Source organism: Sus scrofa, chromosome 3 (genome assembly GCF_000003025.6).
Source record: "Sus scrofa isolate TJ Tabasco breed Duroc chromosome 3, Sscrofa11.1, whole genome shotgun sequence".
Taxonomy (NCBI): domain Eukaryota; kingdom Metazoa; phylum Chordata; class Mammalia; order Artiodactyla; family Suidae; genus Sus; species Sus scrofa.
This window is the reverse complement of record NC_010445.4, coordinates 99,065,859-99,086,131: the sequence shown is the minus strand read 5'-3', so window position 1 is coordinate 99,086,131 and position 20,273 is coordinate 99,065,859. Positions and strand designations below refer to the sequence as shown.

The following is a 20,273-nucleotide window of genomic DNA, read 5'->3' as shown; positions in this document are numbered from 1 at the left end:
TTTCTCTCCCCCTCTTCTCCTTCCTCCTTGCTCTTTTTAAATCACTACCTATCATTCATTCAGAATTATGCTAGGTATAAGAATGAAAATTATCGAACTAAAATTTTGAACTCCAAAGAACTCTAAATCTGGCAAAGGGGATAGGGAACCAAATAACAGTTTAATGTAGGGTAAGTTACAAGGGATAAATAGAGAGTTCTGGAAATAATAAAGAGCACAACTCTGCACAATTGGCCAGGTGATGGTTGGCTGAGAGTATAATAGCAGATTTATAGCTTAAAGAATAAGTAGGAAATAACAAGGCAGGCAATGACAAAAGCATCCTCAAAGGAAAGGGTACATTTTTAATTGGGAGAACTGTAAGTTGTTTGATATGGCTGTAGTTCCATGCATATATTATTTTCATCTTACAGTTTTCACTCACATTGGCCACCAGAGAATAAAGGCTTTTCTAATGGGAACATCACTATCAAGATAATTTTTTCTTTGTATTGAAGAAAACTATTTGAAAAGTTCTTGCTCTACCCAAATGGGGATATATCATTTTTTTTAATTTGAAGTAAACTTAAAATATTGTGTTAGTTTCAGATGTACAGTACAGTGATTCAGTTACTTTTTTCAGATTACAATCCATTACAGGTTATTACAGGATATTGAATTAATTCCCTGTGTTATATAGTAAACCCTTGATTATCTATTTTATGTATAGTAGCTTGTATCTCTTAATCCCAAAGTCATAATTTATCCCTCTCTTCTTCTTTCTTCACTTCGGTAACATAAAATTGTTCTCTAGGTCTGTGAATCTGTTTCTGTTTTATATATACATTCATTTTTATTATTTCTTACATTCCATATATGAGTGATACCATATCCTATTTGTCATTCTGCCTTACTTCACTAAGCATAACATTCTCTAGGTCCAACCATGTTGCTATAAATGTCAGTATTTCATTCTTTTTTTCTGGCTAATATTCCATTGTATATATAGACACCAAATCTTCTCAGCTAATCATATGTTGAAGGCCACTTGAGCTGTTACCATGTCTTAACTACTGCAAATTGTGCTGCTATGAACATTGGGGTGCATTTATCTTTCAGAATTATAGCTTTACTTTTTTTCTGGATATATACCCAGGAGTAGAATTGTTGGATAATATGATAGCTCTATCTTTAGTTGTTTTGTTTGTTTTGTTTTTAAGGAACCTTCATACTGTTGTCCATAGTGGATGTTCCTAAGTAGAGTCCCACAAATAGTTTAGGAAGGTTCCCTTTTTCCCACACCCTCTTTTTTTTTATTTGTAGAATTTTGATGATAGCCATTCTGACCAGTGTGAAATAATACCTCACTGTGGTCTTGACTTGCATTTATCTAATAACTAGTGATGCTGGGCATCTTTTCATGTGCCTGTTGGCCAACTGTATATCTTCTTTGGAAAGTGTCTAGATATTTTGCCCATTTTTTTGATTGGGTTGTTTGTTTTCTCACTCTTGAGTTGTATAAGCTGTTTGTATACTTAGATATCCCCTTGTGTATCACATTCCTTGCAAATATTTCTCTCATTCTGTATGTCGTATTTTCATTTTGTTGATGGTTAACTGATGTGCAAAAAGATTTTAAGTTTGATTAGGTCCCATTTTGTTTATTTTCAATTTTCTTTTGCCTTGAGAAACTGATCTAAAAAAAAATTGCTAAAATTTATGTCTAAGAATGTTACAGCAAAATTCTCTTCTAGAAGTTTTATGGTGTCATGTATTATATTTTAGGTCTTTAAAACATTTTGAATTTATTTTTGTATGTGGTGTGAGGGTGTGTTCTAATTTCATTAACTTATGTTGCTCTCCTGCTTTCCCAACACACTTGTTGAAGAGACTCTTCTGCATTGTATATTCTTGCCTCTTTGTCATAGGTTAATTGACCTTAGATACATGGGTTTCTTTGGGGGCTTTCTATTCTGTTCTATTGTTCTGTATGTTTGTTTTTGTCCCAATGTCAGACTGTTTTGATTACTATAGCTTTGTAGTATAAAGTCTGGAAGCATTATCTCTGAGCTTTGTTCTTTTTCCTCAGAACTGCTTTGGCAATTCTGGGCCTTTTTTGATTCCTTATAAATTATAGAAATATTTGTTCTAGTTCTGTGAAAAAACACCATAGTGTTTTTATGGGAATTGTATTAAGTCTGTAAATTGCTTTGAGTATGATGGCCATATTAACAATATTAATTCTTCTAATCCAAGAGCACAGGATATCTATGTTTTTAATCATCTGCCAATTCCTTTATTAATGCTTTAAGTTTTCAGTGTATAGATCTTTCAACTCTGGTTAAGTTTATTCCTAGGTATTTTATTTTTGTTAATGTGATTTTTAATGTTTTTTTTTTTTTACTTTTGCTGATATTTCATAAATGGTGTAAAGAAATGCAACAGAATCATGTATATTAGTCTTGTATTCTGCTACCTGGCTGAATTCATTTATTGCTTTTAATTAAGTTTTTCTGTGGAGACTTTGGGGTTTTCTACATAGGGCCATCTATGAATAGTAACAATTTTAACCAAATTAGATAACTTATTTCTTTTCTTGTTTGACTGCTGTTGCTAAGACTTCCAATACTGTCTTGAATAAAAGTGGGCATCCTTGTCTTGTTTTTGAATTTAGTTGGAAGGCTTTCAGCTTTTCACTACTGAGTATTAAGTTGGCTGGGTTTCATCATAAATGGCTCTTAATATGTTGAGAAATGTTTAGTGAGAGTTTTTTTATCATAAATTGATGTTGAATTTTGTCAAATGCTTTTTCTGCAACTGTTGATATGATTAAGGTTTTTGTCTTGCCTACTGTTAATGCAGTGTATCACTTTAATTGACTTGTGTATGTTGAAACATCCTTGCAACCCTAGAATGAATCCAACTTAATCATGGTGTATGATGCTTTTAATGTATTGTTGGATTCAGTTTGCTAATATTTTGTTGAAGATTTTTGCATCTATATTTATCAAAGATGTTGGCTGGTAATTTTCTCTTTTTTTGTAGTGTCTTTGTCTGATTTTGTTATCAGGGTGATAATAGTCACAGAATTAATTTGGGAGTGTTCCCTCCTCTTCAGTTTTTTGGAAGAATTTAAGGAGGATAGGTATAAGTTCTTTACATGTTTGGTAGAATTCCACAGTGAAGCCACCTAGTCTTGGAATTTTGTCTGCAGGGAATTTTTTTTTTTAATTGCGGATTCTATTTCACTTCTGGTGATTGGTTTGTTCAAATTATCTGCTTATTATTCACTCAGTTATGGCAGGCTGTATGTTTCTAGGAACTTGTCAGGTTCTACTAGTTGTCCATTTTGTTGGCATGTAACTGTCCATAGTATTCTCTTATTTCTTTTTTTAATTTCTGTGGTATCACTTGTTATTTTTCCTGTTTCATTTCTTATTTTGTTCCTTTTCTTCTTGGTGAGCCTGGCTAGAGGTTTGTTGATTTTTTTTTTTTTTTTTGTATTTTTAGGGCCATCCTCCAAAGCTTATGGAGGTTCCCAGGCTAGTGGTTGAATCAGAGCTGTAGCTGCTGGCCTACACCACAGCCTGTGGCAATGCAGGATCCTTAACCCACTGAGCAAGGCCAGAGATTGAACCTTCGTCCTCATGGATACTAGTCAGATTCTTTCCGATGAGCCACTACAGGAACTCCAGTTTTGTTGATTTTATCTTTTCAAAAAAAAAAAAAAAAGCTATCAGTTTAATTATGGCCATTCTGACCAGTGTGAGGAGGTACTTCATTATAGTTTTATTTGCATTTCTCTAATTAGTGATTATGAGCATCTTCTCATGTTCCTATTGACATTGATATATTTTTGATATGTCTATCAGGGGAGATAAGCTCCATGTCCTTCTACTCTGCCATCTTGACCCCCTCCTGTGTGTTGTATCATTTTTTAACATTAGAAATATTTTGCTCTACAAAAGTTTTGTGATTATTTTCATGAGCCATATATCTCCTTACTTTTCTCAAGTACTTCTATTCTCCCACAGAGTAAAAACTAAGATCAATGATTAATTCCCTATCTACATTTAAGAGGTAAAATGGGATAAAATATATGATGGTTCCCTAGTTTGGAGAGTTTTATATATCCTATTGAGTTTAATTTCCTATTAGCTATCTCCTTCTTACCTTGGTACGTTTATGATGAATTAACCTGCCCTGAAAACATTTACACCTTCAACAAAATCTCATATACAAGAATAGGATATAGTTTTCCTTAAAACTTTTTTTACATAAATTTTTTTATTATTTTTTCATTTTTTAAAGTTCTATTGAAATATTCTTGATTTACAGGTTTGAGATAATTTCTACTATAAAACAAAGTGATTCAGGTATGCATGCATACACACACATCAATTCTCTTTCAGATTCTTTTCCCACATGGATTATCACAGAATATTGGATAGAATTCTCTGTGCCATAGAGCAGGTCACCATTGGCCGATCATTCCATACACTCTGTGAATGTGCCAATCCTGAACCCCTAGTCCATCCCTACCACCCCTATGTATCCCTCTTGGTAACCATAAGTTTTTCAAAGTCCGTCAGTCTGTTTCTGTCTTGCAAATAAGTTCCTTTTTACCCTTTATTTTATGTTCCACATATAAGTAATATCATATCATTTTTTTCTTTCACTAACTTCACTTGGTATGATAATTTCTAGGTCTATCCATGTTGTTGCAAATGGCATTATTTATTTTTAATGGCTGAGTAAATAGTCCATTGTATAGATGTACCACATGTTCTTTATCCATTTCTCTGTTGATGGACATTTAGGTTGCTTCCATGTCTTGGCTGTTGTAATTAATGAATATTGGGGTATAGGTGTCTCTTCAAATTATGGTTTTCTCCAATAGAAACCTCAAAATGGGACTGCTGAATCATATGGCAACTCTGTTTTTAGTTTTTTGAGGAACCCCGTGCTGTTTTTCATAGTGACTGCACTAATTTACATTCCCACTAACACAAGAGTATTTCCTTTTCTCCACACTTTTCCGCATTGACTGTTTTTAGACATTTTGTTGATGGCCATTCTGGCTGGTGTCATGTGGTACCTCAGTAATTTTTGTTTGCATTTCTCCAATATTTAGTGATGTTGAGCATATTTTCATGTTTTTTTTTGGCCATCTCTCTGAAAAGTCATCATTGTTCCCTGTTATGCCTGGAAATAGAGAGTAAAAAGATCAAAACTCTATTGAGCCCTCAAAAATCTCATGTGCTTCAATGTGATAAGATGTTCCATTGATTTGAGCCCATTCATAAATAGCACTAATTCTGTAATCAAATTAATTTCTATTCTTTTTTAAATTTATAATGATTTTTATCTTTTCCATTTTAGCTGGCTTACAGTGTTCTGTCAATTTTGTACTGTATAGCAAGGTGACCCAGTTGTAAATACATGTATACATTCTTCTTTCTCACATTATCATGCTCCATCATAAGTGACTAGACATAGTTCCCAGTGCTACAGAGCAGGATCTCATTGCTTATCCATTCCAAAGGCAATATGTAAGACAAGACACCATTAAACTCCTAGAAGAGAACATAGGCAAAAACATTGTCTGATATCAACCTTACCAATGTTTTCTGAGATAAGTCTCTCAAAGCAACAGAAATAAAAGCATAACTAAACCAATGGGACCTAATCAAACTAACAAGCTTCTACACAGCAAAGGAAACCATAAAAAAAAAAAAAGACAACTTAATGGGAGAAAATAGTTTCAAATGATAATTTCTATTCTAATATGCAGTACTCTGACAACTGTACAATGTCTTCTTTCTAGGACATTGAGCTTTTTAATTATTATTTTTTTAAATATAGAGGCATTGAGTAGAAAAAATAACTTAATTATATAGCTTATGGCCTACCTTCCCTTATGTGCTCCCAGAATTGAAGAAATTCTCAGTGAAACAGGTTCAGAGTGACAGCCACCAGATTAACCAGACTACACTGTGCTCTAAATAGGGGAACAAATACGAAATAATAAAAGTACACAAAACATTTACGTTGCTGTGGAGAGTTGATAACAAAATTCCATTTATATTTGAGAGGTGCAAGACAAGGCATTATTTGAATACATTTGGAAAGACCTTTGACGTAATTGTATGTAAGTTTAGTAAATTCTGCCATAAATTCTGATTTATTTCTACAAAGGTGGACATATTCTGAGGACAAGGAGTTTCACATGTATCTAGCTGCTAACACATTTTAAAACTAGTCTTAGAGTTAGCATTTTTGGTCTTGATATTTCTGTAGACCTATACCACAGTGTTCAATTTATAAATGATTTGAGATAGAACATAATTCTACCATATTGGCAGAATTTCCAGTGGCTGCTAGATATCTGGAATATACAGTTCTGATTGCATAGGGAAATCTGGAAGTCTCTAACATTGAGGGGAAGAAAGAAAATGAAAGTTATCAAAACAATAGTGTAGAACTCTAATAAATATTAGAGTATTTACTACAACATAAGTGAAAGGGAGTTTCATGTAGCCAGAATAACTCATTTATAGCAGAAGGCACATGAAACATTAGGCTCATAACTTATACCAGGAGTACCAAGGACCAAGTATTTGGAAAAAAAAAAATAGAGGAAAAAAGAGTGATTGTAAGCAACCAAATGTGTAAGTGAAACTTGAATTTAGCTTCAACTGTATAAAATGGAAAAATTTTAAGTGGCTTAAACGATACAGAACATAATTTCTTTCTCACATAAAATGAGTCTAACGTATGCAGACCAGGACTGTTAAGGGGTTATAGTGTTTGTTTTGGGTATTTGGGAGCAATATAGATCTCATTATTAGGGAAATAGTTAAGTTAAAATGTGGTATGTATACACTAAAGAACTCAGTCCAAAAGTTAGAAGGAACTAACTAGATGTATAGAAATAAGTAAATTACATATGCATACATAAATAGTGGTGAATGAAAATGCAATAGGCAGAACAAGACCTATAGCATGTAAAAACAAATATACAGAAGTTAACACTACATGTTTTCAAGGATAGGTACAAATTCAAGATTTATCATAGTGGTAATCTATGAAGACTAAGGAAATGGTGGGGAGTGAAGATAAAAGAAAAAAAGATTATGGATGGATAGATGATAGGCAGAAAGGCTTTTTTTTTTTTTTCAAGAAACCACATTTGTGATGTCTCTTAAACAGTAATTAATGAGTAACATTGTACCTGAGTTCCATAAAAAAACAACAATAATGTTTTGATAGAAAGCAGATAAATATTCTAAAGAAGAAGCAAAGCAAAGAAGGGCAATGGAAAATAAAAGTTTTTTTTGTTTTGTTTTGTTTTTCCTTCTGATGTCACCCACGAGGGCTATGGAAGAACTCTTCAATAGAGATAGAATGATATACTCGGCAGCTATGCTTTTCATGAATGATCATTGTGAGAACTGACACATAATATGAGATGATAATAACTTCTTTAACACTTGATGTATTCTGGGTGAGCAGGAAGTATATAAAAAGTAAATAATGTCCCCATTGTTAAATAAATTAAGATGAGCCTGGATTATATACAGTAATCCAAGCAAGAATATTTGTATGAGCTTTTAGGTTCTTTTAAATTAACATCTTAGAGAAAGGGAGAAAAGACCTGGTCAGTACTAAGATTTCAATTTATGCTCTTCAGGAATAAAAATAGATACAGAAAATACTGTACCTTAGTTCAAATAAACAAAAGAATACTTTCTGATTTCTTGAGGACAGTGATCAACTTATTTAAATTTTAACCTATGGAAGGTAATTCTGCCTTTGGGGAAAGGTAAACAATTTTCTGGAAGTATTTTAATGGAGTAGAGAATATTTACAGTTATTTTAGGAAAATGGCCAATTTCTGCCTAGATACAACTGTTCTTGAGTATAATATCCTATTAAGAAGTGTGTTAGGAGTAGAAGAAAAGGCCCTAGCAGTGTCTATTGCAAAATGGAATGCAATGCAAGAGGGAAACCAGATATATGGAAATATCCTAATAGATAAATCATAAGAATAGGATATAGATAGATAGATAAACAGATAGATAGATATATCCACACACACACACATATATTCAGATACCTACAGCCTGGCAATAGTCCAAGAGTCAGATGATAATGGAGACATTCAAGCATGCCCAAGTAAATACAAGAAAATAAAGTAAATATTAAAAAAAAAGATGAGAAGAAAGAAAAAAGTGAAGGGGAAAGTATGGATTCAGATGATAGATTTGGAAAGTAAAGCAGGAACTTAGAATATGGATTTCCATTGATGGTATTGGTAAGAATGATACAACACAGAGGGTACTGAACTCATTCACAAGGACCATTTGTCTTGGGCTTTTCCTTTTCTACTTGCCCCAGAGAAATTATTACATGTGGTAGACAGAATTCTAAAAGTGGACCCCCAAGATTTCCTGTCCTAATCTCCAGAACTATGAATATGTTAGTTAACACAGCCAAAGATATATCTCAGTGTAAATAAGATTATTACTAATCAGCTGCCCTTGAAATAGGGAGGTAAGAATCAGGGCGGTCTAATATAATTACATGAGCACTTTCACATCAGAGACATCTTTTTGGCTGGTGGCCGAAAAGGAAGTCAAAGAGATTCAAAGTACAAGAAGGATTTAACATGCCTTGTTGGCTAGAGGATGGGGGGTGGTGTGTGCAGGCAGGCACATGATGAGGAATACAGACAGCCTATAGAAACTGAGACTACTGTCTAGCTGTCAATCAACAAGGAAACAGGAACATCTGTCTCACAACTCCAAAGAAATCAATTCTGCCAACAAGAAGAATGAGCTTGGAAGAGGACTCTTTCCCAGAGCTCTAGAAAAGAGATCAGGGTGGTCTATACCTTTATTTCAGCCTTGGGCTTCCCGGAACATATACCCTGTCAAACCCATCTGTACTTCTAAACTACAAAACTGTGAGCACATAAATGGTGCTAGGTTAAGTCAATAAGATTACAGTGCTTTGTTACACAGCAGTAGAAAACTAATGCACGGTAACTACATCACTGCAGTTTTAGTTTGGATTTTTTTTTTTTTAGACAAGGTGATAGTATGCATCTGGTATCCAATAAGTAAAAAAAAAAAAAAAAGAATGATATCAAATTAATATTTTTAACTATCACTTTGAGTACAAAGGAAGTGGTAGACCAAGTCTTTTCAATAAAAGATACATTAACTCATATCTTAATACAACATTCTTATGAAAAATAGTAAACCAGATATTTGACTGCAAATGTAAAATTTCCCCAAGTTACCTAAATTAAGTACTTACTCCATTAGACTTTGCTCAAAGTAGTCATTGAAATTACATTTTTAAAAATTAATTTGAAAGTAATTCAGTAATCATTTATTAACTATAAATAACTAAAAATTCACCACAAGCAGCACAGTGTGGCAGAAAGCACATTCAAGGAAAACAAGCTACCAGCTCCATTGCTGATTATACAAATGTCCTTATGTGATCTTGGAGAAGGCGTCTAACACTTTTGGCCTCAGTTTTCTGATTTATGTAGGTTTAAATTAAATTTCCTCTAAGGTCCCTATGAGATAAATTTTAATATTTATACCAGAACTGGCTAAAGGTAAAATATATTGTTGAAAAGAAGAAAATTACATAAAAGAAAAATAGTAAATATTTTAATATAGTAGATTTAATGTTTATTTGGGCAACTTTTCCAAATAAAACATTATGCAATAACTGTTTTGGGAAAATGAGATTATTTATGAAAGGTTTGTGAAAAATATATACGTGTATATATACATATTGACTTCATAGGTTATTAAAATCTCTTGCATAGTTTTAATTTAAGATAAAATCTTCGAGGAATAGTAAAAAAATATATATAGAAACAAGAAACAAAGTGAAAAGAAGGAAAAGAATCAAAAGAGAAAAACATTACCCCATTTTATGAATGCCTAAAATCTCAAATCAGACAAAACCAATTCATCAAAGCAAGTGAGAGGAAAAAAATCCAAGAGGAGAATAAGAAATCAGGAAGGAACACTCGATGTTAAGAAAGAAGTCTGAGAATATTTTCCAAGAAAGAGCATGAGACATCTGAGGAATAGGAAAGGCTTGTGGAAATATAAATAATGGTCTGGATTATCGTCCTCAAGGATTTGCCAGACTTCAGTGGTAATGAGAAGCTTAGCTATTATAACTCTATCTGTCCTAGCCCAACCTTCTGAAAGATTTTGACAGCAACAGATTTCCTTGAGCAAATAATAACTACCACAGATCTGTCAACTTGGTGAAAGAACTCAATCAAAAATAGTCAATAGCAAAATGAAATGTTTCTAGGCAAGCTGCTTGGAAAGAATGAATGTTGCAGAAGCATAAACCTCAATTACCCCCTATCAGCGGGGTCTGCCTCTTTTTGGAGCATACTCAAGAATCTATCAAGAATTCTGACATTAACCACTGCTTTTCTAATGGGAAGAAAAAAAGACCTGCTACTGTGGCACTCTGAAAATTGTGTCTCAATGACAGGAATTCTGAGAAGGGAGCTGTCCCTTCATGGAAATATCATTTATGAACAAATGATAGAGACCCAAAGAAGGGAGATGAACAGGCCTTGAACCTGTCTCATCTTTATTAGAGGAAGAATAGAACAAAACATTTCTAAGTAGAGAGAATGTCCACTTGCCTCATAACCTGCCAAGCATTACTGGTTAATATGAGAGAAATAATAGCCTCCGGAAGTGTAACATGATGTACACATAGCTATTATTACATGGATCAGTCAACACAGCAGTTTGTAGAAAAAGTGATAAACATACATTATTATCATTTCTACATTGCAAAAAAAAAAAGTGTGAATCTAGAACTTCCCAGTCACATTAGCAAAATAATGACATATTTTTCTCCATCTGACCAAATACATATCAAGTTAATTTTCATTGAAGGATGAAATTAAGAATTCATCAGCTTGCACAGAACCATGGGTTAGCTATAAAAGGGAACTTAAAAATTCCTTCTCTTTTCTGTTATTTTATACACCTCTTCATCACCTTGAATCAGAAATGATTTAAATAATCTCCATTTGATTCATACAAATGTCATCTTAAGAGACTTGGCTATCTAGTTTGACCACCCACACTGATCTAATAAACTTAAACTTATATACTTGATCCAGAATTAATTTATAATTATTTTTTATGTCTTCTACAGAGCCTTACCCAGAATAGCTGTCCAATAAATTATAGTTTAACTGCAATAAATTAAAAGCCTGAATTATCTCTTGGTTTTCTGGAAATCTCATGGTCAAATTCCAAACAATGATTTTTAAAATTAATGTTGTTACTAATACAAGGCAATAATGGCTATCATTTCTTGAGTACTATATGTTAGGCATTATAATGAGCTCTTTATTTGCATCACTTCATTTAATACAACCATCTAATGAGACAGTTATTCTTTCATCCCATTATTGCAAATTTGGATGCTGGGGCTTGGACAGATTAAGCAGCATGACCAAGGTTACACAATAGGACAAGAATTTGACTCAGGTTGTCTTAATGAGTTATAATGATTTTAATGCCATGTTTAAATAATGCAAGCTATCTCTTTCTCTGAACTCTATGTATTTTCTTTGTTTGTTTTGTTTTTTAGGACTGCACATGTGGCATATGGAAGTTCACAGGATAGGAGTTGAATAGGAGCTGCAGCTGCCAGCCGACACCACAGCCGCAGCAATGCAGGATCTGAGTCACACCTGTGACCTATACCACAGCTCATAGAAACACTGCAGTCTTAACTCACAGAGCGAGGCCAGGGATTGAACCCACATCCTCATCGGTACTAATCAGGTTTGTAATCTTTTGAGCCACAGTGGGAATTCCTTGAACTCTATGTATTAATATAATTTAAAACATACATCCCTAGTGTATGGATGGTAATTTTGATGAAGACCAGGGAAAGCAAACTAGTTCTTATCTTACTAAGGAATATCATTCTTTTGCTAGAATTATTCCACAAATGGCAAGATGGTTCTTTTGGTTGCTTAATATTTTAAGTAAAGTATCTGTTTGAATGCATTAAAAATTCATTTAAAAGTAAGTCAGAGAAAACAAATATCATATTGATATCACATATGTGGAATCTAAGAAAAAGTAATACAAATGGACTTACATACAAAGCAGAAATAGACTCACAGATATAGAAAACTTGTGATTATAAAAGGGGAGAAGGGGAAGGAAGAAATTAGGAGTTTATTATTAACATATATGAACTACTACATATAAAATAGATAACCAAAAAGGACCTACTGTAACACAAGAAACTATACTCAATATTCTGTAATAACCTGTATAGGAAAAAAATCTGAAAAAAAAATATACATGTACGTATAACTGAATCACTTTACTGTACACTTGAATCTAAAACATTGTAAATCAAGTATACTTCAATAAAAAATAAATTTAAATTAAAAAAATTCATTCGAGGAGTTCCCAAGGTGGCGCAGTGGGTAACGAATCCGACTGGGAACCATGAGGTTGCGGATTTGATCCCTGGCCTTGCTCAGTGGGTTAAGCATGCAGCGTTGCCATGAGCTGTGGTGTAGGTCGCAGATGCGGCTCAGATCCCGCCTTGCTGTGGCTCTAGTGTAGGCCAGTGGCTACAGCTCCGATTGGACCCCTAGCCTGGGAACCTCCATATGCCACGAGAGCAGCCCTGGAAAAGACAAAAAAAAAAAAAAAAAATTCGCTTGAAACTCAGAATTTCTAACCATAAAAAATGGAATAGAAAATTTTAACTGTGAGGATTTTAACAGTGAAAGTTACTAAAGTCTTAAATTGACTATGATAAAAATAAATATGATTCCTATATCACATGTATTCTGTGCAGGATGCCACCTTGATGATATTACCAGGGAATTTATCTGCAAAGTGAGTATCAAAATGATTAATACATTTAATAACATTATTAATTATTATCTTGTCACAAAATATAAATATTTAAACACAATATTTGTCAAGTTTCAACAGATTCTGAAGCTATTTCTGTAAAATTATATTGCACACTATTTATGCTTGCCATTTATGCTTGCTACCTTTTTTAGTATAGTAGAAGCAATACATGAGCATAAGGAATTGCTTAATGTGGTAGATTGAACCTGGGCTCAAATTATTCTTATTTCAAAACAAAGTGATTTGAAAAATAATTTAGAGATAAAAGTGGGATCAAATTTTTCAGTAAAATATATCACACAGAATCCTTCCTTAAAAGTACAAAAAAAAAAAAAAACATATAAGTCAATTACAAGACCAATTGAGATATGAAAGGAAAAGACACAATAAACAAGACAGAATGTTGTACTGAATTTGCCTAAATGTAAAATTTAATTTCTTGAAAAAAAAAAAAAAAAAACAACTGGGAGCTCTTGTCGTGGCACAGCAGAAACGAATACAATTAGGAACCATGAGGTTGAGGGTTTGATCCCTGGCCTCACTCAGTGGGTTAAGGATCTGGCGTTGCCGTGAGCTGTGGTGCAGGCTGGCAGTTGTAGCTCAGATTCAACCCCTAGCCTGGGAACCTCTATATGCTGCAGGTATGGCCCTAAAAAGACAAAAGACAAAAAAAAAACAAGACAAAACAAAACTGGAAAATGGGGCCACAGAAGGTAAATGTCAAGAATTCAGTAACAACATGACAATTTCTTTTTTTCAGAAAAGGGGTAGGGGAAAATAAGTATAGAGTAAGGATGTTAATTTCATTTCCTTAGATAAAAGTTAGCAATGCAGATACACTGAGACAGAGTTTTATGTGTTATGTAAAGTTGTAAAGAGACCAGCAAGAAAAACTAAAAATTAAGATACAACAAGTAAAAAGATACAAGACATAAAGGAGAAAGAAAATATGCATGCTCATTTCTTCATCTTTCAGAAGGGTGTATAAATACACAGACTGTGTGATATTTTTTCCCCCTTTGAACCCCTTTCTTAAAAAAAAAAAAGCTACTCATATTATTCATTCATTCAACAAATGAAGGTGTACCATATTGTATAGGTATGAGTTTACTGATACTATTCAATACCAACCCTAATAATAACTTGCAGACTTTGTTTAGAGCCATTTTTAAAATTATCTTTTCTCAATCTTCTTGTAAGTTGACCCAAGTGTATAAAGAGAATAAAAATTATGAAGAAAAGTAAGTTTTTCAACATCCTAAAAATATGGAAGGACGCCAGGCACATACCACAAACTTAAAGAGTGTGAGATGTGAATTGGAAAAGATGTAATGATGGGGAGGTGGCAGGAATTCATGAAAAACTTACTGATGTTTCTAGAGGATGTAGAATGTAGTCATGAAGGATCCATAGCAGGGACAGAACTGGTACAACTGGAAGTCAATTTCCCACAGCAAATCAAATATAAATTTATAATAGCAAGGATAGAAAACTCAGTGCAGCCATTTTTCTATCTATGGCACAACTTCTTCTTAGGAGCACAAGATTACCTTGACTTTGGGGAAACTGATCTGTAAAACATTGCTCTAAGATAGTTCTAAGAGTTCAAGACAACCTGCATAATTTCCTTGGTTCTTAGAAGCACTATAGAAATAACAATTTATTAACAGGTGGTAACTAGACTTACCATTTTGTACGGTATAAAAATAATTTTGTAAAGTATAAAAATATTGAATCAATATGTTGTACCCCTAACACCAGTGTGATATTGCATATCAATTATAATTCAATAAAAAAACATAATTTTTTTGTATTGTATGTGGAGGGAAGTAGGGATGCAATCTTAATTTTAAGCATATTAGTTACTATAGTAACTAACTGTATTACAGTTAATTAGTTTCAAATTCTTGGTTTACTTATAAATGACAAAATGCTAATGTTTTTAACAAAGTCAGAAAGTAAACACTTTCAAAATCAATGAAGCATTTGAGTAAATTCTGAAGAAATAAGCCTCCTTCTTACTCAAACAGCATGAGTTTTTACGCCTCATGACCTAAAACAGCAAGTCCATGTCCACTTTCAGATGCCTTATCTACATTCCATGAAAGTAGAAGGAAATCAAAATTACAATAAGGTACCACTTCACACTGGTCAGAATGGCCACCATTAATAACTCTAGAAATAACAAATACTGGAGAGGGTGTGGAGAAAAGGGAACCCTCCTACACTGTCGGTGGAAATGTAAATTGGTACAACCACTACGGAAAATACTATGGAGGCTCCTCAGAAAACTAAATATAGAACTACCCTATGATTCAGCAGTCCCACTCCTGGGTGAATATCCAGATGAACTGTCATTCAAAAGGATATATACACTCCTATGTTCATTGCAGCACTATTCACAATAGCCAAGACATGGAAGCAACTTAAATATCCATCACCAGCAGAATGGATAAAGAAGATGTGGTACATATATACAATGGAATCCTATCCAGTCATAAAAAAAGGACAAAATAATGTCATTTGCAGCAACATGGATGCAACTGGAGATTCTCATACTAAGTAAGAGAAAGACAAATACCATATATCACTTATATGTATAATTTAAAATATGACACAGATGAACCTATCTACAAAACAGAAACAGACTAGACTCACAAAGAACTGACTTGTGGTTGCCAAGGGGGAAGAGGAACACATTTTGATGGACTGGGAGTTTGCGGTTAGTAGATGCAAACTCTTACATCTAGAATGGATATGCAGTGAGGTCCTACTGTATAGCACAGGGAACTATATCCAATCTTTTGGGATAGACCAATCTATGGAAGATAATATAAGAAAAGGAATGTGTGGGTGCATGTGTATGGCTGGGTCACTTTTGCTGTAGAGCAGAAATTGGCACAACATTGTAAATCAACTATCCTTTATTAAAAAATAAAATAAAGCTATGCTCTCAGGGGGAAAAAAAAGAAGGAAATGACTGAAAACAAAGGCCTAATTCCTACAATTAAGAAATTTTAAAAATTTGTTTTAGAAAACCTCAGAATTCTCTATTTCCATTGGCTGCTATTATAAAGAATCCTGAGAAATGGCATTTCTTTTTTTGTGAGGCAGGGGGTGGGGGAAAGATGTCAAGGATAAGGGGACACATTACCACCTTAAACAACATCAAGGTGGTGACTAAGGAAGGAATGGGAATAATAGATCTTTTAAGTAAAATGAGAATTTCTATAACTACCAAATCCTGAGGGACAAGATGAAGAAGAACTCCCTGGTCTGGCAGCAAAGGAAGTTTCTTGGAAACCAATCTGAGACTCCTGCTTCTGCTGTGGAGAAGGACATATCTCATTCTCTTCAATGCGTCTATGCATCAATGTCATCATAAAACAGCTCACTTGTCCCTGGTGTTGGTTTGGATATTTCAGGGAATACTTCAGAAACTGAAGACTCAAACACTTTTCAGGCCAAGTTAGGAGTTTCTTTGGGCAAACAGTATGGTTCTCATAATGTGGTAGTTAGAAACATAGACTCCTAAAACCAGAACTACCATACATCAAATCACGGCTCTGCCTCTTACTAGCCCTGTGATCGCAGTTTATTTTTCTGTAAAATGAGAGTGACAACAGCAACCACTGCAAGAGGGTGAGAATAATATATGACAAGCAGACAGAAAAAGTGCCTGAATTAAAAACAGTGCTATGTAAACTTTACTTATGATTTTTATTCTAGTTACTTTATACACCATCATTATTATTAATAACATGGGTAAATAACCACAAACTATGATGACAGATATATTCTTTAAGATATTTGCCTTTTATATGTTGGCTCTTTCTCTGTTCATTCCTTTATCCTTTCATGTAAGAGCCATGACCTTACATAACTTTGTTAAAAAAAAAGAAATATATATATATATATATGTATATATATATATGAGTAGAGTTGACTTACAAGCTTATGTTAGGTGTACAGCAAAATGAATCAATTATACATAAACATATATCCATTCATTTCTACCACATAGGTTATTACAGACTTCAGTAGATATTCCTGGGCTATTTTTATATATAGTAATGTGTACATTATTCCCATTGTCATAATTTTCTCCATGGTAACCATAAGTTTGATTATGAAATCTGAGTTTGTTTCTGTTTTACACATAAGTTATTTTGTATCATTTTTATTAGATTCCGCATATAAGTATTATATTTGCACTTGTCTGACTGGCTTCACTTAGCATGGTAATCTCTAGTTCCATCCGTGTTGCTGCAAATGACACTATTTCCTCCTTTTTTATGCTTGAGCAGCACTCCATATCTTCTCTATCCATTCCTCTGTCATGGGTATTTAGGCTGCTTCTGTAACTTTGGAAACCAATCTGAGACTCCTGCTTACTCAGGCTTAGCTGAGTAAGGAACGTCAGATGGTGGGCTCTCAGTAACTGAATGACCAAGAATGCTTAGAGAAGGGTGCTTAAGAAAGACTGGGTACCACAATCTGATCTCCTACTCAGATTTCCATTCACAAATGCTGATAACAGAGTTAAAGAAGCAGTTATTTGCTTTAACCTTGCAATCATTCAAATGATGAAAATTTCAGTCAATTTAAAAGGCAGTCATAAGACAAGAGCATCATCTTTAAGAAAGCAGCACATCCTTCTGCCTCTGCTTTAAAAATTGGATAGCTGTATTCTTATTTAATCCTGCTCTTCCAGAACTTGGCTCAATATATCCAGAAATAAGTAGGATTTTACCGTGTTCCCCCCACACACACATTTTCCCCAATACTACATATAAAACACAATACGTGCCACATAAAAACCTGGTGATCATGTGATTTTCCATTTTACCACCACATAAGAGTTATTAGCTTTCCATCTTGAAAATTCAGAGATATAGCAATTCAGGAGAATAATCTCATTTAGGACTCAAAAATAGATAGTGGAAGTAAATCAGAGGACAAGCTCATTTGAGAAGCCAGGAAATTGAGTCATTTATGTTTATCTTGACATTATCCAGGACTATAGAGACTAAGAAGCTTACTGGACCCCAAATTTAACAAGAAAATAAAGTGCTGGAGTCTATAACTTTTATATAGTATCACATGGCAACAGAAACGACCCATCCACAAAGCAAATTTGTACCTCTATGATTCCTTTTCAAATAGTCTTAGAAGCAAATACTTCTTCCCAAGACCTGGATTCACTTGGCTTTTATTACTGACCACAATTTTCTTCCGTCCCCCTTACTTTCCTTCCTCTATCCTGCCCTCTTCTTCCCCCAACTCTTTGTTTTTTCCTCTATATTTTATAGGGCTCAAAGTATAAGAACTTAAACAAATTTCCATGAGCTCCTTTTGAACTAGCCTTAAGTAGCCATCCTAGTTATTATTGTCCTTGGTTTTCTCAGCTCCTCAGTGCCTTATTCAAATGAGTTGATACTACCCAGATATGCCACATTTAAATTTGACCATGATGTACTCATTTTTATACCTGTTAGTTTATTTTATATATTTATTAGGCTATTTTAGAAGTCCTTAGAAGTCCTTCCTGACAGAAAAAGGAAATATACAACACAGAAAAGAAAACATTGAACAAATATAGAAAAAGATGAAGGAAGTAGAACAATAAAAGAATGTCATATATCTAGAAAGTAGGATACATTTATTGAATTAATTTAGACAACAAATATTTATAGACTGCTTACACTGGAGATGTAGCAGGAAACAAACAAAAATGCTTCTTTCATGGGATTTATATTACAAGAGAGGAAGATCTGATAATATAAGGCAGTAATACGTGCAATGAATAAAGCAGGATAATGTAAAAATTGACAAAGGGAAGCACTCTTTTAGATAAGAGTACTCAGGGAAGACCCTTCTATTGGAAAGACATTTGACAAGAGACCCAAATGAAATGAGAGAGGAACCCATATTCTGGGAAAACAGCTTTCCAAACAGAAGGAGCAGCATGTGTAAAGGGCCTGAGATGGGACCACATTTTTGTGTTTTCATGAACAACAAGAAAGCTGGAGTGATCAGATCATAAGATAAAATTAGAGGAATAGGTAAGGTCTAATTTACTCTGTAAAGTAAGATCATCTGTTTCATTACAAGAGCAATGGGAGGCCAAAACAGTAAGAGAGACAGGATGTTACTTGGTTTGAAAAAAATCAAGTTCATTTTGAAGTCTGTGTAATATTAGAAGGATGAATTTGAAATGCATAGCAGCCAACATTAAAAAGGGAAATCAGACCAGTTTTGCATTTAATATTGACCAAAAGATAAAAATAGGCCAAACACTCCAGAGAAACATGTTGTTTCCTGAGGCTACAAAAGGACAGGCATATTCTAGGTGTCTTTGTTATATAAGGAACTACCTCTTTAAACCATATCTATATCATTACTATATAAATATCACTGTGGACCTCATTTTATCAAGGCATTGAACTCTTAGAAAGCATCTTTTTAAAACTCATTTTATCCCCCCATTCATTTTTTCACTATACCAAAGAATTAGATATGTAATTTTTTATTGAAGGTTTTATAGGAGAAACAGAAGATTTTAGATCACATACAACATAGCACTAAATACTACGAATATACATTAACAACTCCCTTTCCAAATCTTCCCCATTAAGAGAGCTCTCCTTTTCTACTATTCTCAAACAAACAAAAACTAACTTCATTGACTCCTGTTGCCTCAACGCCCATATCAGTTACCTAATACTTTGTATTTCTATCAGATTTTATTATGCAGAACAATTGAACTTGGTTCCATTGTCTTCAAATGGAACAGCCATTCATGGGAACATTGTCAACAAAAGACCTTTCAGATACTGAGATGTACTCTCTTGAGAAGGCAGTCTAGTAATTTAAAGCTTGTATTGCTGATTCAGATGTCATGGGTTCAAATGAAAGGTTTACTTTATTGTGCTATTTTCATTAAGATAAACTACTTTCCCTCTCTATATCTGAATTTCTTCATCTTTAAAGTGAACATTGTGATAAAGACATAATCTTAGAAGTGTTAAGAGATATAATTATGATGATACTTATAAAATACTTGGCATAGCACCTGGCATATAATAATGTGATGAATAAATATTATCCATATTCATTACTCTTTCAAAATATTCTAATTTCTTTGAAATAACTGTTCTTTGTTTATATGCATAAAATTGAGAAGTTTCTCTTAAAAGGATGTCAGAATAAAAACTCTTCATATCTTGAAAAGGTTTTCTTTTAGACAATTTGTTAAGATGAGGTTGCATATTCACCCTAAGGACCAATAGAAGACCAAAGCCATTTTGATAACTGGATTTTCTCATAAGC

General features: G+C 33.6%; 1 long non-coding RNA gene across 4 annotated transcripts in view; it reads right to left on the bottom strand.

Moving 5' to 3' along the window:
- Positions 1-20,273, bottom strand: part of LOC102165712 — a 640,592-nt gene that overhangs the window by 44,379 nt on the left and 575,940 nt on the right. For 3 of the 4 annotated variants that reach the window (XR_002342756.1, XR_002342754.1, XR_001307769.2), the window contains exon 4: positions 5,892-5,980. The exons of the other annotated variant lie outside the window; for it this stretch is intronic. This is a non-coding gene — a long non-coding RNA (uncharacterized LOC102165712). The remainder of the gene's footprint in view (positions 1-5,891; positions 5,981-20,273) is intronic. 4 annotated transcript variants of the gene reach the window in all.